Below are 27,973 nucleotides of genomic sequence, written 5' to 3' on the forward strand. Positions count from 1 at the left end.
TGTCCACAAGTCCATTCGCTACATCTGTGCCTCTGTTCCTTCCCTACAAATAGGTTCATCGGTACCATTTTTCTAGATTCCACATGTATTTGCTGGTGTACAGTATTTGTTTTTCTCTTTCTGACATACTTCACTCTGTATGACAGGCTCTGGGTTCATCACATTGCCTCAACTGACTCCATTTAATTCCTTTTTGTGGCTGAGTAATATTTTATTGTAAATATGTACCACATCTTCTTTATCCATTCATCTGTCAGTGGACAACTAGGCTGCTTCCAAGTCCTGGCTATTGTAAATAATGCTGCAATAAACAATGGGGTACATGTGTCCTTTTGAGTTACAGTTTTCTCAAGGTATATGCCCAGTAGTGGGATTGCAGGATCATATGTTATTAGTTCTATGTTCAGTTTTTTAGTGAACCTCCATTCTGTTCTCTGCAGTGGCTGTATCAATTTACATTTCTACCAACAGTATAAGAAAGTATCCTTTTCTCCACATCCTCTCCAGCATTTATTGTTTGTAGATTTTTTGATGATGGCCATTCTGGCTGGTGTAAAGTGACACCTCATTGTAGCTTTGATTTGCATTTCTCTAATAATTAGTGATACTGAGCAGCTTTTCATGTGTTTGTTGGCCATCTATATGTCTTCTTTGGAAAAATGTCTGTTTAGGTCTTCTGCCCATTTTTGTTTTGATTGTTTGTATTTTTGATATATAGCTCCATAAGCTGTCTGTATATTTTGGAGACTAATCCTTTGTCTGTTGCTTTGTTTGCAAATATTTTCTCACATTCTGATGGTTGTCTTTTCATCTTGTTTATGGTTTCTTTTGCTGTGCAAAAACTTTTAAGTTTAATTAGGTCACAATTGTTTATTATTTTTATTTTTATTATCTTAGGAGGTGTGTCAAGAAAGATCTTGTGGTGATTTATGTCAGAGAGTGTTTTTTCTATGTTTTCCTCTAAGAGTTTTATAGTGTCCTATCTTTCATTTAAGTCTTTAATCCACTTAGAGTTTATCTTTGTGTATGGTATTAGATAGTATTCTAATTTCATTCTTTAACATGTAGCTGTCCAGATTTTCCAACACCACTTACTGAAGAAGCTGTAACCTTTTGTCAACATAGGAAAATTGGGAAGTAGGCAATTATGATTGTCTGTCACATACCACCATTCTGTAGTCTAGTGAATTTAATGAATATGTGATCTGTATGAGTTAGGGCTCTCCAGAGAAACAACTAATTGGATATATATAGACATACTGCAGTCCATAGGGTCGCGAAGAGTCAGACAAGACTGAGCGACTTCACTTTCACTTTTCACTTTCATGCATTGGAAAAAGAAATGGCAACCCACTCCAGTATTCTTGTCTGGAGAATCCCAGGGACGGGGGAGCCTGGTGGGCTGCCATCTATGGGGTCGCACAGAGTCAGACACGACTGAAGCGACTTAGCAGCAGACACATATAAGAGAAGGTGTGTTATAGGAATTGGCTCACACAATTACAGAGACCAAGAAGTCCCACAGTCAGCTATCTCCAAGTTCAAGAGCCAGGCAAGGTCGATATAATTCAGTCAGAGTCTGAAGGCCTGAGAATCGAGGGCCTGATGGTGTAAGTCCCAATCTGAATCCAAAAGTACAAGAAGTGGGAGCTTTGATGTCCAGGAGGAGGAGAAGTTGGATGTCTCAGCTCAAGTAAAAAGAGCTGTACCTTTTTGTTCTATTCAGACCCATGTTGATTTACATGATGCCCACCAGCAAACACCCTCTTCCAACAACACAAGAGAAGGCTCTACATGTGGACATCACCAGATGGTCAACACCAAAATCAGATTGATTATATTCTTTGCAGCCAAAGATGGAGAAGCTCCATACAGTCAGCAAAAACAAGACCGGGAGCAGACTGTGGCTCAGATCATGAACTGCTTATTGCCAAATTCAGACTTAAATTGAAGAGAGTAGGGAAAACCACTAGTCCATTCAGGTATGACCTAGATCAAATCCCTTATGAGTATACAGTAGAAGTGACAAATAGGTTTAAGGGACTAGATCTGATAGACAGAGTGCCTGATGAACTATGGACGGATGTTCATGACATTGTACAGGAGACAGGGATCAAGACAATCCCCATGGAAAAGAAATGCAAAAAAGCAAAATAGCTGTCTGAGGAGGCCTTACAGATAGCTGAGAAGAGAAGAGAAGCAAAAAGCAAAGGAGAAAAGGAAAGATATTCCCATCTGAATGCAGAGTTCCAAAGAATAGCAAGGAGAGATAAGAAAGCCTTTCTCAGCGATCAGTGCAAAGAAATAGAGAAAAACAACAGATTGGGAAAGACTAGAGATCTCTTCAAGAAAATTAGAGATACCAAAGGAACATTTCATGCAAAGATAGGCTCGATAAAGGACAGAAATGGTATGGACCTAACAGAAGCAGAAGATATTAAGAAGAGGTGGCAAGAATACACAGAAGAACTGTACAAAAAAGATCTTCACGACCCAGATAATCACGATGGTGTGATCACTCACCTAGAGCCAGACATCCTGGAATGTGAAGTCAAGTGGGCCTTAGAAAACGTCACTATGAACAAAGCTAGAGAAGGTGATGGAATTCCAGTTGAGCTATTTCAAATCCTGAAAGATGATGCTGTCAAAGTGCTGCCCTCAATATGCCAGCAAATTTGGAAAACTCAGCAGTGGCCACAGGACTGGAAAAGATCAGTTTTCATTCCAATCCCAAAGAAAGGCAATGCCAAAGAATGCTCAAACTACCGCACAATTGCACTCATCTCACATGCTGGTAGGCTGCCGTCCATGGGGTCGCACAGGGTCAGACACCACTGAAGCGACTTAGCAGCAGCAGCAGCACATGCTAGTAAAGTAATGCTCAAAATTCTCCAAGCCAGGCTTCAGCAATACATGAACCGTGAACTTCCAGATGTTCCAGCTGGTTTTAGAAAAGGCAGAGGAACCAAAGCTCAAATTGCCAATATCCGCTGGATCATCGAAAAAGCAAGAGAGTTCCAGAAAAACATCTATTTCTGCTTTATTGACTATGCCAAAGCCTTTGTGTGGATCACAATAAACTGTGGAAAATTCTGAGAGAGATGGGAATACCAGACCATCTGACCTGTCTCTTGAGAAACCTGTATACAGGTCAGGAAGCAACAGTTAGAACTGGACATGGAACAACAGACTGGTTCCAAATAGGAAAAGGAGTACGTCAAGGCTGTACATTGTCCCCCTGCTTATTTAACTTATATGCAGAGTACATCATGAGAAATGCTGGGCTAGAAGAAACACAAGCTGGAATCAAGATTGCTGGGAGAAATACCAATAACCTCAGTTATGCAGATGACACCACCCTTATGGCAGAAAGTGAAGAAGAACTAAAGAGCCTCTTGATGAAAGTGAAAGAGGAGAGTGAAAAAGTTGGCTTAAAGCTCAACATTCAGAAAACTAAGATCATGGCATCTGGTCCCATCACTTCACGGGAAATAGATGGGGAAACAGTGGAAACAATGTCAGACTCTATTTTTTGGGGGCTCCAAAATTACTGCTGATGGTGATTGCAGCCATGAAATTAAAAGACGCTTACTCCTTGGAAGGAGGGTTATGGCCAACCTAGATAGCATATTTAAAAGCAGAGACATTACTTTGCCAAGAAAAGTCCATCTAGTTAAGGCTGTGGTTTTTCCAGTAGTCATGTATGGATGTGAGAGTTGGACGGTGAAGAAAGCTGAGTGCCAGAGAATTGATGCTTTTGAACTGTGGTGTTGGAGAAGACTCTTGAGAGTCCCTTGGACTGCAAGGAGATCCAATCAATCCATCCTAAAGGAGATCAATCCTGGGTGTTCATTGGAAGAACTGATGTTGAAGCTGAAACTCCAATACTTTGGCCACCTCATGTGAAGAGTTGACTCATTGGAAAAGACCCTAATGCTGGGTAGGATTGGGGGCGGGAGGAGAAGGGGACGACAGAGGATGAGATGGTTGGATGGCATCACCGACTTGATGAACATGGGTTTGGGTAGACTCCGGGAGTTTTTGATGGACAGAGAGGCCTGGCGTGCTGCAATTCATGGGGTCACAAAGAGTTGGACACGACTGAGCGACTGAACTGAACTGAACCAGCATTAGTTAGGGTCATCTTCTTTGCTCAATCTACTGAAGCAATGGCTAGTTTCTTCCGGAGACAACCTCATAGACACACAAAGAAATAATGTTTTACCAGCCATCTGGATATTCCTTAGCCCAGTCAAGTTGATACATAAAATTAAACATTACTCCATCTTTCAGTTTTTATAGGTATAAGCTTCCTGATAGTACACCTTTTCAATGTGGCCAAAAAAAGCATGTTTATTAACAAATCCAAATATGTTTAGCTTCTGTGTTCCATATAAAATAAAAAGCCCAAAGTATGTAACCTTGTGCTTAGTAATGAATGTTTCAGTAGTTTATCTTACTTAGAAACGATCTAGATATTTAACACATATCTGTTACTTAACTTAGCATAACTCGAAGTTTACATGTTACCAGAAAGACTTTGGAAACTATTTTCAGGCAGATATGTTATTAAACAAAGTTAATCACTATCTCAAGTTATTTCCTTCTTAACTATTTTTATAGCATATGCATGTTAGGCATGTATCACAAATGCAAAACCTATAAAGGTTAAATACATGGGTTCTTTTGTTTTACTGCTCTGCTTGATATGCATAAAGTAATGGATAATGGATACCATAAAATTTATTTATATTGCATCTTGTCCATTTGTTCTTATAATTTTTATAGTCTTAAATGTCTAACAGATATACTATTACCTTATTTGACTAGTAAACCCAAGTAAAAGAAAAAGTATGTTTAATGCTAACACTATGACATAGTCATTTTTATGATACCAGACTAGTCAAAAATTTACTCAGGTCACATGAATTTCAAAAACATTTGGGTTCGTTTCTATATTTCTGAGAGTTTTAAGAATATTTTATTTATATAAGGTCTTGAAACCAATTTGAGAGCTACTTTATGAGATTGTGTAAATTAATTTGGTAATACCATCTGGAAGTAGAAAAATATCACATATACATGACATATGTACATACATAAACATATACAAATATACAGACATGAGACCAAATAGCTCTCATTCTGAAATTTTAGTGATGAGTCTGATAAACACAGTAATGTGAACTCACCGATTTACATGAAATAGTTGCTCCGCTTTATATTTTTATCTGAATTGTATTTCTGGCAAACAGGACAAGTTGAGATTACTTACTCAATAGAAAGCTAAAAGATTTTAGCAATATTTGTGGGTGAAACATTAAAATTTTCTTTTGCTCTGATGTGTAATCTTAAGGAGGCTGTAGAGAGAGAACAAGATGGCGGAGGAGTAGGTGGACGTGGAGTGCATCTCTCTCCACGGATACATCAGGAATACACCTTCAGACACAGAAGTGCATGCAGAACACCAGCTGAGAGCAGACAGGAGTACCTGACCAGAGGAAAAAAATACACAGACCAGTGCAAAACTAGGTAGGATGAAGGAACTAGGAGGAGAAACAGGAGTGTGAGTAGGACTGGACCTGCCCTTGGCAGGTGAAGGAACTGAAGCAGGGGTCTGATCCCCACAGCAGGGCAATTGTCTGAGTCAAAGGAGAAACATTTAAGGCTGAGAGTGAAACAGCTGATCTGCAACAGCCTAAATGGAATGAGAATCAGATAGTCCTCACCACAGCCATACATACCCCAGTTCAGTTCAGTTCAGTTCAGTCGCTCAGTCGTGTCCGACTCTCTGCGACCCCATGAATTGCAGCACGCCAGGCCTCTCTGTCCATCACCAACTCCCGGAGTCTACCCAAACCCATGTTCATCGAGTTGGTGATGCCATCCAACCATCTCATCCTCTGTCGTCCCCTTCTCCTCCCGCCCCCAATCCTACCCAGCATTAGGGTCTTTTCCAATGAGTCAACCCTTCGCATGAGGTGCCCAAAGTATTGGAGCTTCAGCTTCAACATCAGACCTTCCAATGAACACCCAGGATTGATCTCTTTTAGGATGGATTGATTGGATCTCCTTGCAGTCCAAGGGACTCTCAAGAGTCTTCTCCAACACCACAGTTCAAAAGCATCAATTCTTTGGCGCTCAGCTTTCTTCACCGTCCAACTCTCACATCCATACATGACCACTGGAAAAACCATAGCCTTCGGACTTTTGTTGGCAAAGTAATGTCTCTGCTTTTAAACATGCTATCTAGGTTGGCCATAACCCTCCTTCCAAGGAGTAAGCGTCTTTTAATTTCATGGCTGCAGTCACCATCAGCAGTGATTCTGGAGCCCAAAAAAGTAAAGTCTGACACTGTTTCCACTGTTTCCCCATCTATTTCCCATGGAGTGATGGGACCAGATGCCATACCCCAGACAAGGACACAAATCCCCTGGAAGGCTCAGCGGCTGGGAGCTAGAGTTTAGGGATTGTGGAGCAATCCCTGGGCGAGGGCTGCTGTTGACTGGGAAGAGATGGATGGAGGGGATCTGAGGGAGGAGATTGCAGTGGGAAATGCCTGTGGAGAAAAGCCGGGCAGTCATGGAAGCAAGGTGATACTACTGAGTCATGCGTAGGGGGTGGAGCCATCACCATAGCCTCTCTCCCCCAACAGGGCAGCATTGGCAGATGAACAATGGAGATACTGGTCTATCAAATGCCTGACGCACTGAAGTACAGAGTAGGACCCCACCCAGGGTGCCCCTTGAAGTGCCTGATGTAGGGGAACTACAGAGTAGGATCCCATCCAGGGTGCCCCTTGAAGTGGCTGACCCACTGATCTACAGAGTAGGACTCCAGCCAGGGGGCCCCTCTATGTGCCTGACACACTGAACAGTGGAGAAGGACCCCAGGCAAGGAAGCCCTCTAAGTGCCTGAACAGGTGGAGCTACAGAGAAAGACTGGCCAAAGAGGCCTTCTGATTGCCAGCTACAACAGGCTCAAAAAAAGACTATGAGAGAGCCATAACTCCTGCGGCAGAGGCAGTTCGTGTCCCTGCACACTTGGCGCTGCCAGGGCCCCTGCAAGCCAAGCAGCTGTGCCACCTTCATGATCAACTCTCACTGGGGCAGAGTTGCCACAGGCAAAAAAAGTCTTGTGCCTATGCCCGCAGAGTCACTTTGATAGTGTCTGACTCTTTGCGACCCTGTAGACTGTGGCCTGCCAGGCTTCTCTGTCAGGGAGAGGGTTTCTCCAGGCAAAAATACTGGAATGTATTGGCCAATACTGGTTGCCATACCCTTCTAGAGCACTATATTTCCTGCTGCCCTAGCCAACAACTCCCCTGAGTACCTGGTGCTGCCAGAATCCCTGTGACCCAAGCAGCTTCACCACCTCCACACCTGGTCTTCACTGGGGCAAACCCAAGTCCTCCAGGGGCAGCCTCAGGATCAAACCCCAGTGGATGATCCACATGCAGAGGTGGAAATAAAACCACAGTTGAAACCCAGGGGCAGTGTGGCTAAGGAAGAAGGCCCAAAACCCTCCCACCAGCTGTACAAGCTACAGATTAAATCCACATGATCAACTAGGCGGACTCTGTGTCTATGGAATATATAAAAGGTCATTGAGAGCTCCCACAAAAGAAAACAGACTAGTTCTGATAACTGTGGGCATTGAAGGCAAGAACACAGAGGAATAGGATCGGATTAGAATCTGAGCTGCCCCCATAGCAGGTACAGACATCAGCACACTGTTAGAGGGCATCCTAGGGAGGTGAGGAGGACTGACTCCCAGAGAGGGAAAGGACTCTAACAGTGACTCAAGAAAGACATTTATTATTCTTATGTTTTGACTTGTTCTGTAGATTCTTTTGGATTTTTTTTTTTCTTGTTTTTTCCTTTTTCCCTCTCTCGGTTGTAGTTGTCGATTTTATTGGCACTATGAAATCTATTTAAGGTTTTGAGCTTTTTTTTCCTCTTTTTTTTCTCAGTCACATTTTTTTATCGTTGTTATAAATCTCTGCCTGTATGTTGGGCTTTTGCATTTCTGGGGGGGGGGGGGGTTCTTTTCTACTTTTTTCTTTCTTCTTCCGTTTTTTTTTTTCTTTTCTCTTTTTTATAATTTTAATTTTTAACTTTTTAACCTATTATATTTTTTCTACATTTATTCCTTTGTTTGCCTTTCCTACTGTTCTTTTCCCTGTGCAGTTAATCTTTAATGTATATAAATTTTCTTCATCTACCTCTGTTTAACTTTGCATATCTATTCTTTCTTTCTTTCCTCTCAACATATTTGTTAGTTTTGTTTTCATTGCTTTATTCCCCACTTGGCACCCTGCTTTAGTTTTGTTTTCCAGTTTGTACTTTAATTAGTTTTGTTCTTAAGTGGTAAATATAATTTTCTATTTCCTTTGTTTGCCGGGTCAATCTATTGTACTTTATTTTTGTTGGACTGTTTTGACTTTGCTCATGGGTATATATGTGCATGTGTATATTCCATTATTTTAATTATTATTTGCCTGATTTTGTAACTGCCATTTGTCTGGGGTCCATCTTTGGTTTCTTTTTGTTGGATATTTGTTTTAATCTCACTTAATGCCATGATAAACCATTTGTAGAATTTTCGTTCCTAACTAGAGATCAAGCCTTGAGCCTTTGGAGTTGGAGCACTGACTCCCAAGACCCTAGACTACCAGAGAACTAACCCTAGGAGTATCAAATAGTGATAACTCACACAAAGGAAACCACTTGAGTATAAGACCAGGCATCACCCAACCACCAGTAGCACCCTGTGTAGGCCACCTAATCTAAACAATAAACAAAACAAAAATACAAACCTAATCATCAGCAGACAGGATTACCACCTCACTCAGCCTTGCCCATCAGAGGAAAACAAACAAACAAACAAAAACTCAGCACAAATCTCACCCTATACAAAGCTTACACAAACCACTGGATCAACCTTAGGAGGGAAGAAACCAAAAGGAAGAAAGAATTCCACCTCGAAGCCTGGGAAAAGGAGACCTCAAACATAATTTTAAAAAAAGGTAATGAAAAGGCAGAGAAATACTACACAAATGAAGGAACAAACTAGAAACACAGAAGTCCAAATAAGTGAAGAGGAAATTGGCAAACTACCTGAAAAAGAATTAGAATAATGATAGTAAAGATAATCAAAAACCTTGAAAACAAAATGGAGAAACTGCAAGAATCAATTAACAAAGACTTAGAAGAATTGAAGAACAAACATACAGAGACAAACAACACAATTATTGAAGTTAAAAATACTCTAGAAGGAATCAATAGGTGAATATCTGAAGCAGAAGAACAAATCAGGGAACTGGAAGATAAAGTGGTGAAAATAACTTCTGAAGAGCAGAATAAAGTAAAAAGAATGGAAAGAACTGAGGATAGTCTCAGAGACCTCTGGGACAATATCAAATACACCAACATTCTAATTATAGGGGTCCAGAAGAAGAAGAGAAAAAGAAAGGGCATGAGAAGATTTTTGAAGAGATTATAGCTGAAAATTTCCCCAACATGGAAAAAGAAATAGTCTCAAGTCCAAGAGGCACAAAGAGTCCCATACAGGATAAACCCAAGAAGAAACATGCCAAGATACATACTAATCAAACTAACAAAGACTAAACACCAAGAAAGAATATTAAAAGCAGCAAGGGAGAAGCAAAAAGTAACATAAGAGGGAAACCCCATACGTTTAACAGCTGATCTTTCAGCAGAAACTCTGTAGACCAGAAGGGAATGGCAGGATATATTTAAAGTGAAAAATCTACAACCAAGATTACTGTCCCCGGCAAGGATCTCATTCAAAATTGATGGAGAAATAAAAAGCTTTTCAGACAAGCAAAAGTTAAGAGAATTCAGGACCACCAAACCAGCTTTACAACAAATGTTAAAGGGACTTATATAGTCAAGGAATAAAGAGAAGAAAAAAGATCTACAAAAATCAACCCCAAACAATTAAGAAAATGGCAATAGGAACATATATATCAATGATAACTTTAAATGTAAATGGATTAAATGCTCCAACCAAAAGGCACAGACTGGCTGAATGGATACAAAAACAAGACCCATATATATGCTGTCTACAAGAAACCCAGCTTAGACCGAAAGACACATGTAGACTGAAAGTGAGAGGATGGAAAAATATATTCTGTGCAAATGGGAAGCAAAAGAAAGCTAGAGTAGCAATCCTCATATCAGACAAAATAGACCTTAAAATAAAGACTATTACAAGAAAAAAAACTATAAGAAAAACAAACGTGGAGATTAAACAACACGTTTCTAAATAACCAACAGGTTACTGAAGAAATCAAAAGGGAAATAAAACAATTTCCTGAACAAAATTTTAGCAAACTGAATTCAGCAACACATTGAAAAGCTCATACACCATGATCAAGTTGGGTTTATTCCAGGAATGCAAGGATTCTTCAATGTACGCAAATCAATCAGTGTGATACACCACATTAACAAATTGAAAGATAAAACCATATGATCATCTCAATAGATGCAGAGAAACCCTTTGACAAAATTCACTCATTTATGATTAAAACTCTTCAAAAAATTGGCATAGAAGGATCCTACCTCAACATAGTAAAGGCCATATATGATAAGTCTACAACAAACATCATTGTCAATGATGAAAAACTGAAAACATTCTCCCTAAGGTCAGGAACAAGCCAAAGGTGTCCATTTTCACCACTATTATTCAACATAGTTCTAGAAGTCCTAGCTCCAGAAATCAGAGAAGAAAAAGAAATTAAAGGAATCCAGATTGAAAAAGAATTAAAGCTCTCACTGTTTGCAAATGACATGATTCTGTACACAGAAAACCCTAAAGATACTATCAGAAAGTTACAAGAGCTGATCAGTGAATCTAGCAAAGTCTCAGTATACAAAATCAATACACAGAAATCACTTGCATTTCTATATACTAACAATGAAAAATCAGAAAGAGAAATTAAGGAATCAATCCCATTCACCATTGCAACAAAAAGAATTAAATATCTAGGAATAAACTTACCTGAGAAGACAAAAGAACTGTACATAGAAAATTATAAGACATTAATGAAAGAAATCAAAGATGACGTAAACAGATGGAGAGACATTCCATGTTTCTGGGTAGGAAGAATCAATATTGTGAAAATGACTATACTACCAAATGCAATGTACAGATTTAATGCAATCCCTATCAAATTACCAACAGCATTTTTCACAGAACTAGCACAAAGTGAAAGTGAAAGTCGCTCAGTCGTGTCTGACTTTGTGACCCCATGGACTATACAGTCCATGCAATTCTTTAGGCAGAATACTGGAGTGGGTTGCCATGCCCTTCTCCAGGGGATCTTCCCAACCCAGGGATCAAACCCAGGTCTCCCGCATTGCAGGCAGATTCTTTACCAGCTGAGCCACAAGGGAAGTCCTGAAGTAGCACAAAAAATTTCACAATTTATATGGAAACACAAAAGACCCCAAATAGCCAAAGCAGTCTTGAGAAAGAAGAATGGAACTGAAGGAATCAACCTTCTGACTTCAGATTATACTACAAAGCTACAGTCATCAACACAGTATGGTACTGGCACAAAAACAGAAATATAGACCAATGGAGCAAGATAGAAAGCCAAGAAATAAACCCATGCACCTTTGGGTACCTTATTTTTGACAAAAGAGGCAAGAATATACAATGGGGCAAAGACAGCTTCTTCAATAAATGGTGCTGGGAAAACTGGACAGCTACATGTAAAAGAATGAAATTAGAACAATTCCTAACACCATACACAAAGATAAACTCAAAATGGATTAAAGACCTAAATGTAAGACCAGAAACTATAAAACTCTTAGAGGAAAACATAGGCAGAACACTCAATGACATAAATGAAAGCAAGATCCCCTATGACTCACCTCGTAGAGTAACAGAAATAAAATGCAAAGTAAACAAGTGGGACCTGATCAAACTTAAAAGGTTTTGCACAGGAAAGGAAACTATAAGCAAGGTGAAAAGACAACCCTCAGAATGGGAGAAAATAATAGCAAATGAAACAACTGACAAAGGATTAATTTCCAAAATATACAAGCAGCTCATACAACTCCATGCCAGAAAAACAAACAACCCAATCAAAAAGTGGGGAAAAGACCTAAACAGACATTCCTCCAGAGAAGACATACAGATAGCTAACAAACACATGAAAAGATGCTCAACATCGCTCATTATTAGAGAAATGCAAATCAAAGCCACAATGAGATATCACCTCACACCAGTCAGAATGGCCATCATCAAAAAGTCTACAAACAATAAATGCTGGAGAGGGTGTGGAGAAAAGAGAACACTCTTGCACTGTTGGTGGAAATGTAAATTGATACAGCCACTATGGAAGATGGTATTGAGATTCCTTAAAAAACTAGGAATAAAAGCACCATATGACCCAGCAATCCCACTCTTAGGCCTATACCCTGAGGAAACCAAAATTGAAAAAGACACATGTATCCCATTGTTCATTGCAGCACTATTTACAATAGCTAGAGCATGGAAGCAACCTGGATGTCCCTTGACAGGTGAATGGATAAAGAGCTTGTGGTACTTATACACAATGGAATATTACTCCGCCATAAAAAGGAACACATTTGAGTCAGTTCTGATGAGGTGGATGAACCCAAAACCTATTATACAGAGTGAAGTGAGTCAGAAAGAGAAAGATAAATATCACATTCTAATGCACATATATGGAATCTGGAGGAACGGTACTGAAAAACTTATTTACAGGGCTGCAATGGAGAAACAGACATAGAGAATAGACTTATGGACATGGGGAGAGGGGAGGAGAGGGAGAGATGTAAGGAAAGAGTAACATGGAAACTTAATTACCATATGTAAAATAGATAGCCAGCGGGAATTTGCGGTATGGCTATGGAAACTCAAACCAGGGGCTCTGTATCAACCGAGAGGGGTGGGATGGGGAGGGAGACGGGAGGGAAGTCCAAAAGGGAGGGGATATATGTATACTTATGGCTGATTTTTATTGAGGTTTGGCAGAAAGCAACAAAATTCTGTAAAGCAATTATCCTTCAATAAAAAAATAAAAAGAAAAAAGGAGGCTGTGGAATGAATTTTAGGTGAGAGACTGAGGGAATATTCAGTCAGTTGTCTAAATGTTTCCAAGGCTCATCTGAGTGGATACAATATCCAGTCTGTTTACAATTAGCCTTTTTTTTTTTTTTCTTTTCTTCCTCAGGTAGTTGCTTCTGGGGATTCCTGAGTCCCTTGAGAACCCTCATAGGGGCAAGAGGCTTAAAATTCTACTAAATATAGGGAGTTGAGGCCCTAGACAGGAAAGAGAAATTCTAACGGGCTAAGTAGAGGAGTGAAGGAGGAGGCATTGTTTGAAGGTGGATTTATCAAAAGATTCAAGGAATGAAGGGAAAGTGAAAGTGGTGAAAGGAAGAGAAGTGGTGGAAAGGGAGAAGTCTTAGATGAGTCAGTTCAGAGACATCCTTAGTTTCAGATTATCCTTCATAATATCATGCCAACAGGAAAAGAAGTGGACCGTTAGTCCAGTAATGGTGGAGCATGTAGTTAGCAAGTGGTTTCAGTCAACTGAGAAGTTCTGTGGGAGAAGCAGGAATCAAACAGAACAAAGAGGCTTCAGAAGGAACTAGGAAACAAATATCCAGCCCAGACATCAGAGAATAAATCACCACTTGAAATGAAGAGCCAGGAAGAACTTCCAGCCCAAGGGTCTGATGATGAATCTGATCACATCTAAGTTGTAGCACCATAAGTGTTAAAGAAAAAGTCGTTCCTACACCTGTTAAAACAGTAAGAAAGACTTTATTCATGACTATTTTGATAGGTGATCAAGACTATGGCATTAGGCGAGAGAGACTGGGCTCAACTCTAAATGCAGTAAGAATGAATAGAGATTTATAGCCAAGGAGTGGGCGGGGGCTCGAGGGGATGAGTCCCTGAGTGGAAAATTAATGAGGAGGCATCAAGAGTAGGGGGATTGTTGTTAAATTGACTTAACACGTTTCTTGCTAAAGGCAGGCTATGGTGATCCGTTATCATGGGTGGGAGATTCTCTCTACACTGACTTAGTGGGATTCTTGATACATTTAGGCTGTGCAGCAAAGTTGGGGGCCATAGTTGACAATGAGTCCAGAAGACATTCCAAGAAGTCTAAAATTTGGTCAAGGAGTAAGTCTGTGCTGTTTTGTTACAGCAGCCCAGATAAATTAATCCAGGTGGGTCTAACCGACCTTGTTACTATAACACTTATGAAAGTGGTACTTCCTGAAGAGAAAGGAGGACTTGACTTAAGGACAAATTCCAGTTCCTTGCCCCCACCCGGAATGCAGAAGCAGTCCCCCAAATTGCAGATTTCCAACTTTAAACACCAGAAGATTCAGCCTCCCCCAGTTCCCTGATAGGAAAACCTCCTGCTGCTGTAATTATTATACTAAGATTCTTTGACTTTTATTTTCACTAGGCTTTATGTGTTCACCTTGTGCCACACTTTTCTGCCTTCTGAACTTGTCCTTCAACAGTTTTCTTCACTTTTGCACTTGTAGAACAGGACAAACTTGACAGGAGAGGTGAGAATGGGACACTTACTATTGAAAATAAAATAATTTCTTGATCTCTCCATTCTGTCTACATTTTAAGTATTTATAAAAACACATTATATCTTAGTCTCTGATTAAGTAAAACTGGGTAACAAATGGATTGAAAATCTTCATGTTTTCATTCGGAAAAATTACTGCTTTATGAAAACTTCATCTGTAGCAGACAGACAGTGGAGAGAGTGATTATTCATATTGCAGACTAATCTTCCCGTTTTCAGAATATTTTACAGAGAGCTACTCCTTGCCCCCAATTCATATCCCGACATTTCCTTTCTTTCTTCACTGCCAAATACTTTCCCATTTTTGCAGGTCTTATAATCTGTTAATACAAACATTTGAGATTTACAGTTTTTATGCCCGAGAATGATATTATGTCTGACATTTCATTTAGTTTTTTAAACTTCAAAGCCTTAATCTCAGAATAGCAAGCAGCTTCTTCTAGAAGGCTAACACCAACAGTTGGTAGTGGCTCTCTGAGTGACACTTTTGCAGTTAGCAGAACAGAAAATCATAGTAGGTTAGTGCTGTCTACCCTGAGAGTGGAATGGGGAGTGATGGCAGGGGGGTGCCACATATTTTTCTAACCTTATTTAGCCCAAAGGGAGGGTGAGGTGACTTTTTTCAAACACCATGGTAGAAACAGTCTGTGATAGAAACCAATAATAGAAGACAGTTTGGGTTGAGAAGGCTTTTCAGGGCCTCTGAAATCTCACTATCCCTACTCCTCAGCTTCTAATTATGTACCCTGGTGGTTTTGCCTTCTTCTGGTTGGTCACCTTTTGATGATGCTCCTCTTACCATGTACAATCCATGATGGAATGGATAATGGAACATCTTACATACGATGGAACACAGATCTGTCCAATGTGACACTTCTTAAATTGATCTTTTTAAAAGCTGTGTTTACTTATTTTTGGCTGTGCTGCATCTTTGTTCCTGCATGTGGGCTTTCTCTAGATGTGGTGAGCTGGGGCTGCTCTCTAGTTTCAGCGTGTGTGGTTCTCTTTACAGTGGAGCACAGGCTCTCGGGCATGTAAATGTCAGTAGTTGTGGTGCGTGGGCTTAGTTGCCCTGTGGCACGTGGAATCCTCCCGGACCAGCTAGCAAACCCATGTCCCCTGCATTGGCAGGCAGATTCTTAACCACTGGACCACCAGGGAAGTCTGAAATGTGACATTTTTATTGAGCCATTTTGATACAGTTAACCCAAATATGTCTTCAGGGTTATGTATTTCTCTAAATTTTGTAGGGAAGGAGAAAGAATAAGCAGAAATCAAGACCAGAGGGTGGACTCAACACATGTCTTTGAACATCCTAGACTACTATGATCCTGCTCAGGCTGGTGGTGGGTGACGTGGTTGAAGCGGAAGGAAACAGGGCAAGTCAGAAGACCACAATAACCACAACTTTCATGAAAAAACTGAGAGAGGATGGGTTTAACAGTTTGGGCAAAATGAAGCTTGTACTTCGTTTTGCTATACTATCTCTGATTACTGATACTGAGCTTCAGGATATAGAAAAGGAAGTCCGCACCTGGTGGCTCAAATGATAAAGAATCTGCCTGCAGTGCAGGAGACCTGGGTTCAATCCCTGAGTTGGGAAGATCCCGTGGAGAAGGAAATGGCAACCCACTCCAGTATTCTTGCCTGGAGAATTCCATGGACAGGGGAGCCTAGTGGACTACAGTCCACGGGGTCACAAAGAGTCGGACATGAACGAAAAACTCTTTCACTTTCTGTACCATATCAGTCTTCTCTAATGTCTTTGCTTATCCTGTAGTTTTTAATTTAACTTATGAAAATGATGTTTATTTGACATGAGTTTTCCTAAAATCTGGCATGAATTATTTTGGTTTGGAGGCCACATGAGTGCTTACAGTCTTTAGGTAACAGAGCTGCAAAATACAGAGCCTGAGTTCTTCAGCAGGTTTCTGCCAAGAGTAAAGATTGAAGAGTGATGGAGGAAGAAGAGCTTTAGTTTGGCTTAAAGAGACCCCAGGAATAAAAACCTCAGTGAGATTCTTTGCAAGCTGCTTTTGAATTAAAGTTCAGATTTGAGAATTTAACTCGAGTAGAAGACCTCAGGGTTTCTGAGATATCTCAGAACCCCAGAAAGCTACTCATCTTCAGAAGATTCAAATCAGAATAAGCCTGGAAGTTGACCAACCAAATATGGAGAATCCTGCCTATAGAAATCAACACTAAAATAGCTTTTCCTGTCAAGGCAACCTCAGTCTCCTTAAGGACTAATGTAGCAGCAAGTCAAGCAGTTATTAGATACCCAGTTTACTGTTTGAGCAACAGATCAGAGTGTCTGTTAGGTTCATAAGCATAGGAAATCCTTTCAGTCATATTGTGGATTTGTGATGTCTGTTCATTTTATATTCTTAGAGTAGGAAAGACTGCAGAAGGAAACCCCTCAATGCAAATTACAATGGCTTCCAAGACAGCAGTGATGCTTAAGAAATGTCATGTTGCTTGACACGGGCTTTTTTTTTTTTTTCCCATATCTTTCAGTTTATTTTTTATTTTTATTTTGTTATTTTAAATTAGTTTATTTATCTATTTTTTAACTTTACAATATTGTATTTGTTTTGCCATACATTGACATGAATCCACCATGGGTGTACATGTGTTCCCCTTCCAGAACCCCCCTCCCACCTCCCTCCCCATCCTGACACAGGCTTTTTGAACTGTGCATCAGAGTATTTGCGTAAAATACTACTGTGAAAGTCCTTTCTGCAAATCTGTCTATAAACATTTTCACTTCCTTGTAAATAATTATCATAGGATAAAAGTACCAACTAGAAAGTATGAGTTCTATATCCTAAGTTCTTATGCCCATCTAAATTTGCTTTATAAAATCTCTCTGGAAAAACCAGGAATGTGAATGTAATGGCCTGGGTGGGTTCTTGCATTCTAAGTCTACAAAGCAGTATGTTGAGAAAGCTTAGCGCTCGCAATCACCCAATGTACTTTATACATTTATTTAGAGAAGAATACTTTAGTTTTAATTATTTATGATAATAGCTCTCAATACACTAGTAAATGTCCTTGGGTGCATATTTTGTAAAAGTAATGAAGTCTTTGTAATGTGAGCTTTCTCTGCAGCTATAAGCTGTCTTCTCTTTGCTAAAAAACCAGGGCAGAAGAGTGTGTCTGTGCTTTTGCATAAGACTGTATATAAATTATCAGGCTGGAGGTTTAGCAAGATGCTACTGAACCTGATCAAGGATTTCTAAGAACTATTCCTGGGTATACTCACTACCCCCCCGACACACACACAACCACCCTCCCTCTCAATCATAACATTAGCAACTTGATCAAAGAAAACATCACCATGAGGGGGATGAGCTGCCTATCAGAACATTGTTGTTATGGTGTTTCAGTGTTTTTCTTGTTCTTCCTTTCTTGCGACAATCCTATGGTACTACAATAAAATACATAGAAAGAAGCAATGTAAATCTACTATATTTCCTTCTGGCCTGAGTTTTATATACTGTGGTCTATGGATAAGTCTTATTGTGTCAAGGAGCCTTCTTTCTTTGGTTTCTTTCTTCTGCTTCTCTCTCCCCAGCTCCTCTGCCTGGATTTTGTTTTTCCCCTTCACTTCTGGGGAATTTATACACACCAAAACATGTGAGTGTCCACAGAGCAGTCAGCAAGTATGTGTCATTTATTTAGCTAACAGTTTAAAGGGCTAAGACCACCAAAGTTACAGGTTCTGTTTTATACCTTGTTAGTAGCCCCCCTAGTGCCTAGTTAGGGTTCCAACATACCTTGTTGATGAGAATGATCTATACTCAGACTAGAGTCAGTGGGGCAAACCCCTAACATATTTTGATTTAACTTTTACAGCTTTGCTATTTGCAGGTGACCTGAAAAGTGCTGGTGTATTGTTGTCTGTAATCAGGAATCCAATTTCCTAGGGATTTTGTGAGAGTTAGATGAGATGATGCCTTTAAAGTACTTTGCAGAAAAGAACTGGCCAAGCTTGAAAGCTGGTGGGTGAGATTCACTTAGCTAGTAAACAAACCTAGTTGTGTCTTCATTACAGAATGTTGGAGATCTGGAGACTCAAGAAGTCTCTAGACACAGTCATTAAAATTTTACTGTAAAAACAAAAAAATTTACTGTAAGAATATTATTCTGTTTAGCCCTACCATCAGTCCATAGGCTCCCAGAGACTGATTATTAAGAAAGCTGTATGTCAGTGCCTCATACTCAAATGAAATTGTACACAAATCATTGTCATTCAGACAGGAATACAGTTCTAGTAATATCAAAAGTATCCTGCAAATTAAATGTGGCTTTTTTGTGACTGAAAGAGACTAACCAGTTTTGCTTAAAGTTCTGTCTTCAGGAAAAGAGCCTCCTGGACATCTATTTGAAATAAATGAGTCACTAGTGAATTAGAAGCAATGGCAGAAACCAGATAACCTGGCCATGGGCAAGGGGCTGCCTCTTGAGATGCAAATGTAGTACATGATCCATGAGGCAGTAATGCCGAACAAGACATGAGGGAAACATGGACTGATCAGGCAATCTGGATGGGCACAAGTGGGGAGTGATTTCTAAAACTAATGGCAATGCCACCTGCCCATCAAGGATGGAATGCTAGCTTGTGGGTGCAGCAAAAAGGATAATGACAGATGTTTTAGTGAACACCTTTATTCACAAAGTTTTCTCTTTAAATGAAAGGGAACTGCTGCAGTTATGTACTGCCGTGTTACAAACAACTCCAAAATTATTGGTTTAAACCACACCATTTTATTTATTTGTTTACAGTTTATGTTTGACTCCATTAGTTCACAATTAGATTCTTCCCCTCCCCACCCACAAATACAGACTCTCAATTTTATTGATCACCTTTAGAGGAAGCTAGAACCAGCTAGCTAATTTAAAATGTGATTAATAGACAAAATTAAGAACTTACCCTATCTTTCCCATATTATCTGCATTTCAGTGTAACTCAGTATTTGATAGGGGAAATGTTTTCTCTACAAAAAGAATCCCAGCTAATAAAGAAGCAAAAAAGAAAAATATATCATCATATTTATGCTCTAATTAACTGATTCTAGGGTAGTGACCATCAATATCTGGTAATGTCATAATTGAACATTATATGTCTCCTGCTACATGTGTGCAGCTCTATCCATGAAGCTCTCTTGCCAACATCACCACACATATAAATAAACAAAGCCCTGAATCTGCTCCAGACTTTAGATCTAACTATAATTTCACAGGAAACATAAGAGACAGTGGAATATATTTTCTTAAAAAACATTAAAGGATGCAGTCAGCAAAACATAGACTGTGGGAAACTTAGTAGGTAAAAAAAAAAGTTTCTTCACGTAAAAAACAAATTACAAGATTTCTCAGCGGGCAAGAGGGGCAGGCAGGGCAGCTCCGCTGCTGTGGCCCAAGAGCGGGGCCATGCAGAAGCCACTGTGGGTCCTGAGCGTCCAGGACAACAAAGAGCAGGGCCCGACCATGCAGGTCCTTGATGCCTTATCCCTTAGTTTCAACACCAGGCTGAAGTGGTTGGCGATATGCGTTGTCAGCGGCATCTTCTCCATCCTTGGAACTGGATTGCTGTGGCTCCCTGGAGGCATAAAGCTTTTTGAAGTGTTTTATGCCTTTGGAGATCCTGCTGCCTTAGCCAGTACATGCTTTTTAATGGGACCTGTGAAACAACTGAAGAAAATGTTTGAAACAACGAGATTGCTTCCAATGATTATTATGCTTTTGTGTTTGGTGCTCACACTGTGCACTGGTTTTTGGTGGCATAAGAAGGGGCTGGCTATATAATTCTGCATATTGTAGTTCCTGTCGACGACCTGGTATAGTCTGCCATACATCCCATATACAAGGGGTGCAGTAATTAAGTGCTGTTCTTCTCTCCTGAGCTGAAAACTCTTTGGAAAGAAGGAAACTCTTTGAAAAGACCATTTGAAAGTTGATGTTCTGGTTTGTTTTGGGTTTTTTTTTTTTTTTTGTGAAGTGTACTTTTCCTGATACAGTATTCACTCCAGAACAACTGCACTGACCATCTAAGACCATTTTGTATACTGATAAAAACTACATACTGATTAAACTGTTAAATGCTGTGACAGTAAATTCATTATGTGTCATTAATCTGCTCTTCCAGAGACAAGGAGATTTTAATCATTGCCAGTTGTAAATGATTTTTAGCCAGTTTTTAAATCTTTTCTAAACAGCATTTGGGATGTGAATATTTAAGGATAAGCCTATGATGCAAGATATATTCAGCTTTTTTGGTGGTTTTTAAGTGTCTACATTTTAAAAATACCTTTTTAAAATAAAAACTTTAAATGTGAAAGTTTTTACTTTAAGGTAAATGTTGCTTTATTATATGTAATAAAAAATAATATATAAATCTTCATAATTTTGAAATAAACTCACACTTGGGAAAAACAAACAGCAAATTACAAGATAAAAACAGAGAGAAAGAAGGGCAACAGAGACAAAGGAAAGAGAGACTCAGACACTTACTGAAGAATTGCACTGTATGGACCTTATTTAGATACTGACCCAAACAACTGCAAACTGCCAAAAAAAAAAAAAAAAAAGGGAAAACAAATGAAGGCCATCCAGGAAGTGTGAACACAGAATGGATATTTGAGAATATAAAAGGATTATTTTTAATGTTTTTAGGTGTGGTACTATCATTGTGATTATGTATATATTTTTAAAAGAGTCCTTATCTTTTAGAGATACATAGTAACATATGTGTAGATAAATTGATGTACTCCCTAGGATTTCTTCAAAATAATCAAAGGGTGGAGCAAAATTGACAGTTTATTTATACCTGATGAAGCTAGGCAATAGGTACATTGGGAAATTTATACTATTCACTCTATTTATATGTGTTTGAAAAATCCCATTGTATTTTTTTTTAATTAATGGAAATCACTAAAAGAAATGAAACATCATAGCTTCCAAACCAGTATAGGGTGATGGGAGGACAAGAGGACCAGGAGAAAAAAAGCCCAGAAAACCTTACCCATCTAATAGAGGTAGGAAAGAAGGAAAAGAAAAAACAAAAACAGTTGCCGGAACAGTAGTCTCCCAGTAAATGAAAGTTCTCTAGTAAGCCTTACTTAGCCATGCTTAGACTCCAGAAATCTAACCTCTGAAGTGAAAGCGCTTTTTTGAACTAGGACACTGGGTTCTAATCCTGATTCTCCCTGTTGTAGCCATGATGCTCTCTGGGCTAAACTGTGCAGGATCCTCAGGCTGTGTAAGAACCCAGACATCCTTGGGCCATTGGCAGCTTTGTGATAGCTGGCTGGGACTAGAGATTCAATTTGTGCCACAAAGCTAGCAAAGCCAACTGGGTCGTCTGAGGAAGTAATCTGAGCCCTTAGCTCTAACCTGGTGAGCTAACTTTCAGCCTGCCCCCTGCTGCTGTGGCTCTTTGGGCAGAGCCTAAAGCTCGAGACCTAACAGCCAGTCCCAAGACACTATTCCAAGAGCATCATCTCTTACAGACTTTTGAAATATGATTTGGCAAGTTTCTAGTAAGAGTGATTTGCAGCCTATTTGAATGAAAATAAATGTAAAAAGACGGGGCAGTGGGAATGGAGGTGTGACTACCACAAAGACTGCTGCTGGTCGGGCATGGGGATTTTGAAAAGGAAGAAAGCCTTTCTTCACTCAAAGGTGAATTTAAGCTCTTTCCTTCTTTCCAGATTCATCCTTTCAGGTGCTTTCTATGTATTTTCCCACATGTTCTCTGGTTTTTTTTTTTTTTTTTTTCTTTTCGTTTCTCCTTGCAGAGTAGAATGGTGCTTATTGTCATCTCCTAAGCACTGCATGTATTCCCATATTTCTTCCTGGATATGCAGTTTTCATATGGCATTTCCATCTCCATTCCTGTTCCCATTTCCTTTTTGTCAAAACTTGCCTCTTTTTTAAAAAATAAAAAATTGTTTTATTTTTCCTCTGAATCTCTGTACTTTATTCTCTCTGAAACTCTGTGGCTTATTCTGTTCTTGCTCTTGTCCCCTCTGGTGCATAAGACATCCATGAAAAGACGAAGTAGCGAAAAGCTCTCCCAGTAAGGTCAGGATGTGTTGTGATGTGGAAAAGCTTCTGTAGTTACTATGCTTTATTGGTTGAGGTTGTTGTCCTTTTTATCCTCCTGGGCATTCACTGGGTATAATGTCTGGATTCTTTCTTCATTTGGCTCGTAAACTCTCTTAGGGCTCTAAAAGTCAGATTGCCTTTCCTTTGTATTTCACTTGTCAATTTGATTATCACCCTACGTGGCATCTGGTTCATGATGAGAAGAAAAGATTCAGAGAAAGAAATAGAATGAGAAAAAAAAAAAAAGAGAGACCTACGTTACCTTACCAAAATTGACCTTGAACATTGATGAAGTCATAGCTAACTCTGTAGGAAATTGAGTTATACCAGCATAGGCACCAAATAATACAGTATACTTTGATGATGAAAGGGGATCTAGTCTCTTAAAAAGTGAAAACTGTATGAAGTAAAGAGAAAGAAATTGTAAAAAAAAAAAAAAAAAAAAAAAAAGGTAAAAGAACTCCCAGGTAGTTGACCCACAAATTACTTATTTCGGCAGAAATAATAAACTTACTACATCAACACAGTTCTAATACTTTATGTATATTTACTCATAATCTTCCTCACAAACCACTACTAGCCCAACTCTGCAGAAGAGAAAACAGGCCCAGAGAGGATAAGTCTCTTATCACGGGTACACAGCTGGTAAGTGGTAGCTCTAGGATTTGATCCCAAGCAGCCTGGTTACACTGCCCATGTAACTAATTGCAGTAGCATTTTGATTTTTTAATAGAATTTGTACTTGTCTTCATTTATAAAGATTTAAAGAAAGTTTATTTCTCTAATATTTCAGTAGGAAATGAGTCTCAGGGTATGGGCAACCTAAAAATTTTGTGTGGACCTGATCATATTCCAGATCTTTGCTCATATTCATGATTCCAGACAAGTTATAATGAAGAGTGCTTAAAAATCCAGCACAAAATTTTCAACAGTAGCAGTAAGGAACATAAGACAATTGTTAAACGATAGGTATAAGAGAAGAACATTTTATGTGAAAAATTCTAAGTAAAACCATAACACAGAACATAACTCAGAATTTCAAAAAAGCAAGAAGATAATCTGTTAAGATTAAAATCTAAAAGATCAGAATGTATATACTTGATGAAAGTTAAGTGATTTTAGAAATCAATACGCATATTTTAATTTAGGGGAATTTTAATGCAGACATATACAGCTATGACATGGATATGGTATTTATAAATATATCATAGGTAAATTGTCAAGGAGATGTAAATCTACCACCGTTGCTGGTGGTAGAAAAGATATGATCAGTGGCTCTGCCATGTCTGACTCTTTGAGACCCCATGGACTGCAGCACACCAGGATTCCCTGTCCTTCACAGTCTCCCAGAGTTGGCTCAAGCTCATGTTCATCCAACCATTTTATCCTCTGTTGTCCCCTTCTCCTCCTGCCTTCAATCTTTTCCAGCATCAGGGTCTGTTCCAATGAGTTGGCTCTTTGCATCCGATGGCCAAAGTGTTGGAGCTTCAGCATCAGTCCTTCCAATAAATATCCAGGGTTAATCTCCTTTAGGATTGATTAGTTTGATCTCCTTGCTGTCCAAGGGACTGTCAAGATTCTTCTCCAACACCACAGTTCAAAAGCATCAATTCTTTGGCACTCAGCCTTCTTTATGGTCCAAATCTCATATATGTACATGACTAGTGGAAAACCATAGCTTTAACTTTATGGACCTTTGTTGGAAAAGTGATGTCTCAGCTTTTTAATAATGCTGTATAGGTTTTTCATAGCTTTTCTTCCAAGGACCAAGTGTCTTTTAATTTCATGGCTGCAGTCACTATCCATAGTGATTCTGGAGCCCAAGAAAATAAAGTCTATTACTGTTTCTGTTATTTCTGCATCTGTTTGCCATGAAGGAAAGGAACTAGATGCCATGATCTTCGTTTTTTGAATGTTGAGTTTTAAGCCAGCATTTTCACTCTTCTCCTTCACGTTCACCAAGAGGCTCTTTAGTTTTTAGTTCTTTGCTTTCTGCCATAAGGGTAGTGTCATCTGCATATCTGAGGTTATTGATATTTCTCCTGGCAATCTTGATTCCAGCTTGAACTTCATCCAGCCCAGAATTTCACATGATGTACTCTGCATATAAGTTAAATAAACAGGGTGACAATATATAGCATTGACACATGCCTTTCCCAATTTGGAACCAGTCTATTGTTCCATGTCCAGTTCTAACTTTTGCTTCTTGACCTGCATACAGGTTTCTCAGGAGGCAGGTAAAGTAGTCTGGTATTCCCATCTCTTGAAGACTTTTCCACAGTTTGTTGTGATACACACAGTCAAAGGCTTTAGTGTAGTCAGTGTAGCAGAAGTAGATATTTTTCTGGAATTCCCTTGTTTTTTCTATTATCCAATAGATGTTGGCAATTTTATCTCTGGTTCCTCTGCCTTTTCTAAATCCAGCTTGTACATCTGGAAGTTCTCAGTTCATGTACTATTGAAGCCTAGCTTGGATAATTTTGAGCATTATGTTGCTAGTGTGTGAGATGAGTGCAATTGTAGGGTAGTTTGAATGTTCTTTGGCATTGCCTTTCTTTGAGATTGGAATGAAAAGTGACCTTTTCCAGTCCTGTGGCCACTGCTGAGTTTTCCAAATTTGCTGACGTACTGAGTACTGCACTTTCACAGCATCATCTTTTAGGATTTGAAGTAGCTCAACTGGAATTCCATCACTTCCACTAGCTTGTTTGTAGTAATTCTTTCTAAGGCTCACTTGACTTCACACTTCAGGGCTCTAGGTAAGTGATCACACCATTGTGGTTATCTGGGTCATTAAGACCTCTTTTGTATAGTTCTTCTGTGTATTCTTGCCACCTCTTCTTAATATCTTCTACTTCTGTTGGGTCCATATCATTTCTGTCCTTTATTGTGCCTTTGTTTATCTTTGCATGAAATGTTCCCTGGTATCTCTAATTTTCTTGAAGAGATCTCTAGTCTTTCCCATTCTATTGTTTTCCTCTATTTCTTTGTATTATTCACTTAAGAAGGCTTTCTTATCCCTCCTTGCTGTTCTTCAGAACTCTGCATTCAAATGGATATATCTTTCCTTTTCTCCTTTGCCTTTCGTTTCTCTTCTTTTCTATTTGTAAGGCATCCTCAGGCAACTGTTTTGCCTTTTTACATTTCTTTTTCTTGGGGATGATTTTGACCACCACCTCCTGTATAATGTTATGAACCTCTATCCATAGTTCTTCAGGCACTCTGTCTATCAAATCTTATCCCTTGAATCTGTTTGTCACTTCCACTATATCATCATAAGGGATTTGATTTAGGCCATACCTTGAATGGTCTAGTGGTTTTCCCCACTTTCTTCCATTTAAGTCTGAATTTGGCAATAAGGAGTTCATGATCTGAGCCACAGTCAGCTCCTGGTCTTGTTTTTGCTGACTGTATAGAGCTTCTCCTTCTTCAGCTGCAAAGAATATAATCAATCTGATTTTGATATTGACCATCTGGTGATGTTCATATGTAGAGTTGTCTCTTATGTTGTTGGATAGGGTGTTTGCTATGACCAGTGTATTCTCCTGGCCAAACTCTCTGCCTTTGCCCTGCTTATTTTGTACTCCAAGGCCAAGCTTGCCTGTTACTTCAGGTATCTCTTGACTTTCTGTTTTTGCATTTCAGTCCCCTCTGATGAAAAAGACATCTTTTTTTGGTGTTAGTTCTAGAAGGCCTTATAGGTCCTCATAGAACCATTCAACTTAAGCTTCTTTGGCATTAGTAGTTTGGGCATAGACTTGAATTACTGTGATATTGAATGGTTTGCCTTGGAAATGAACCGAGATCATTCTGTCATTTTTGAGATTGCACCTAAGTACTACATTTTGGCCTCTTTTGTTGACTGTGATGGCTACTCCATTCCTTCTAAGGAATTCTTGCCCACATGCATGCTAGGATGTGTGCATGCTAAGTCACTTAAGCTGTGTCTGACTCTTTGCAACACTATGGACCGTAGCCTGCCAAGCTCCTCTGTCCACAGGATTCTCCAGCCAAGAATACTGGAGTGGGTTGCCATGCCCTCCTACAGGACATCTTCCTGACCCAGGGATTGAACTGGGGTTTCTTAAGTCTGCTGCATTTGCAGATGGATTCCTTACCACTAGAGCTACCTGAGGATATAATGGTCATCTGAATTAAATTCTCCCATTTCCATCCATTTTAGTTCACTGATTCCTAAAATGTCGATATTCATTCTTGGCCATCTCCTGTTTGACCACTTCTAATTTACCTTGATTCATGGACCTAACATTCCAGGTTCTATGCAATATTGTTCTTTACAGCAACAAACTTTACTTTTGCCATCAGGCACATCCACAACTCAGTGTTGTTTCTGCTTTGGCTAAGCTTCTTCATTCCTTCTGGAGCTGTTTCTCCACTTCTTCTCTAGTTGTGTATTGGACACCTACAACCTGGGGGGTTCATCTTTTTGCCTTTTCATACTGTTCATGGGTTTCTCAAGGCAAGAATGCTGAAGTGGTTTGCCATTCCCTTCTCCAGTGGTAGAAAGGATAAAACTATATAAATCAATTTAGGAATTATCTGTCACTCAGAGAAAGAATTACCTGCAAAATATAATATTTTGACTGTGAGCTAGAAAAAGGCTGTTGACCCTTACTGTTAGCTCTTGCTCCTGTGAGGCTGTAGAAATCTGTCTCTCTTGTGTTGTTTACAGTGCATTATCTGTAACCTTTTAATGGTTGTCAGTGAACTTGCTGGGATAGCTGAGTGATTTTCAGTTCTTATACCATACACACCAATCATTAAACTTAGGACATAGATTTCAATTGACTGAGAGGAGAAAGAAACTGACCAAGTTGTTTTTACAACATCCTGGTGGCAGGTGGTATAGGAGAATAAACTGAGATTGTAGCTTGTGGGTAAATATCTTTCAGACTCTAAAATTCAGTAGATCACCAGGACATCAAGGATGACTTAGACCCACCTCTTCAATATCTCGTTCCTAGTTCTCTTCTGTTCATATTGGTGGATATTCTGTGTGGCTTATAGACATTGATAACACACTAGGAACTTCTATGGGAGAAGGCAATGGCACCCCACTCCAGTACTCTTGCCTGGAAAATCCCATGGACAGAGGAGCCTGGTAGGCTACAGTCCGTGGGGTCGCTAAGAGTCGGACATGACTGAGCGACTTCACTTTCACTTTTCCCTTTCATGCACTGGAGGAGGAAATGGCAACCCACTGCAGTATTCTTGCCTGGA

At 39.5% G+C, this 27,973-nt stretch overlaps 1 protein-coding gene and 1 pseudogene across 10 annotated transcripts in view; both read left to right on the forward strand.

Annotated features, from left to right (window-relative positions):
• Positions 1 to 27,973, forward strand: part of JADE1 (jade family PHD finger 1) — a 502,176-nt gene that overhangs the window by 370,431 nt on the left and 103,772 nt on the right. The gene's annotated exons all lie outside the window — the stretch shown is intronic.
• On the forward strand, positions 19,377 to 20,533 carry LOC145525393 (vesicle transport protein SFT2A pseudogene; annotated as a pseudogene). Its single transcript, XR_014068178.1, has one exon. The product of XR_014068178.1 is annotated as a vesicle transport protein SFT2A pseudogene (transcript).

This window comes from Giraffa tippelskirchi, chromosome 11 (genome assembly GCF_054371585.1).
Source record: "Giraffa tippelskirchi isolate mGirTip1 chromosome 11, T2T-mGirTip1v1.2.pri, whole genome shotgun sequence".
NCBI classification, from domain to species: Eukaryota; Metazoa; Chordata; class Mammalia; order Artiodactyla; family Giraffidae; genus Giraffa; species Giraffa tippelskirchi.